Raw genomic sequence first — 1,810 nt, 5'->3', positions numbered from 1 at the left:
CACACACACACACACACACACACACACACACACACACACACACACACCATTCTCAAAGTCACGTCAGTTTGATCCTTTTGATTAAAAATGAGCTTTAGACATTTTGGCATCTCTTGGATTTTTTTGATGTTATTCCAAAACACAGTAGTGATGATGGTGTCATTGGTTTAATGAGATGTTTCACCTTCCCTGCAGCCCCCCCAGGACAGGAAGGCATTAGCTGAATGTACAGGACACACTTCTGCCGCTCAGCTTCAGCTTTTTATGGGCTAAGCATTTGGCTAATTGGCCACGTGCAATTAAGGCAATTCGCTCTGTTCAGAGTATGGTCCCCACAGGACTGCACTGTGGGTCAAAAACTGAGTGAAGKTTTAAGGTTTAATTAGAGGAAAATTAAGTAAGTTGCTGTTTTCAACTTGACCTACAGATACACAGCCACAAAGCAATTCAATATCAAACTGTGCTAAGAGTCACTACAAACAATGAGCCACAGCCATGAGGAAAATAAATCACTATTTCGGCTAAAAATAGGACAAATATATAAATATGAAAAGAAATATAAAACTTTATATTTTGATGTATGTTTATCTTCTCACCAAATGCAACACATCAGTTTACTGAAACAGCTGTCGAACAGATCATGGTCAACCCAGGTACACCTAGACCAAATCATCAAACTTTCACTCCTGTCTTTGACAATATGTGTATTTGTATGAATTTACTGTTTGACACACTACACTTTTTGTCTGGTCATCATTGCATAAGATGTAAGGTTTTTTTCAGATACAGCTTTTTCATTGGGTGGTGTTATGGCATGTGTCTATTAATTTTGTTTTGCAAGTTGAACCCTGTAATTATTTCTACTACCTGCAGGTGTGAGCAATCTTTTTGAGGGAGCTACACCTTCTGGTCTGGGCTGGCTGTCTCCACATTTTCAGTTGCAGGCTGCAGCTTGGCTGTGGCTCACCCCAATTCACATTTTTTTCTGTTGAACTTTTTTTTAGTTAATACCACTATTTTTGTCTTGGTTCTCATTRCTTTACATCCTTTTGTGCCAGTAATGGGGGCTCGTCCGGGATCTGAACCCAGGATCTCTCTATCCTGGATGAGACCCCAAAGTGTTACATACTAAAATTTTTTATTTTAAGCATTTTTCCTCAAAGGTTTGAAAAATGTATTGTTAGTGTTAAGCTGGTTTTATYATGAATTCAGCTAAATTCCAGTTCAAGTTAAAAATGCCCACTCTCACTCATTAATTTTCTGTTCCCACTTAATTCTATTCAGGGTCATGAAGGAATTAATGGACTTCTAACAAAAAATGGACATCTTGCAGAACCAAATTTGAGGAAGGGTGTACATCTACCAAGAACTTTTGGGGGCTTTCATATGAAAAAAAAAAAGGGAATCAAATCAAACACTCACAAATAAAACAGCAAAACACCTGGGACATCTCCTTTATGTCAATATGCTGTCACAAACTTTAGCTTTAAATTTTCAAATTGCCTGAAGAGTTAGACATGTAACACTCCTTGTTGCTCAGTCCCACCCAGACAAACTGGTGAAGATTTAATCTGGGAAGATTGGCAGCTGTTCCAAATGTTTACAACTTGTGATAAATCTTCCTCAGTGCTGACTGATGGGATTCCAAATGGTTTGTAAATGGTCTTTCAACGCATAAGATTCCTGAGCAATGTAGGGGTAACCCTGGTGAAATATTCATTTCTATTTTTTGTCTTTGATTTCATTTTTTACACTTATAAGAAGAAAATCATTTTAAAGTGTTTCTATTTTCTTTAAGTGAATACAACAA

This window comes from Austrofundulus limnaeus, unplaced genomic scaffold (genome assembly GCF_001266775.1).
Source record: "Austrofundulus limnaeus strain Quisiro unplaced genomic scaffold, Austrofundulus_limnaeus-1.0 Scaffold8, whole genome shotgun sequence".
In the NCBI taxonomy this organism is placed as follows: Eukaryota; Metazoa; Chordata; class Actinopteri; order Cyprinodontiformes; family Rivulidae; genus Austrofundulus; species Austrofundulus limnaeus.
The sequence above is the reverse complement of the archived record's forward strand: the minus strand, read 5'-3'. Positions refer to the sequence as shown.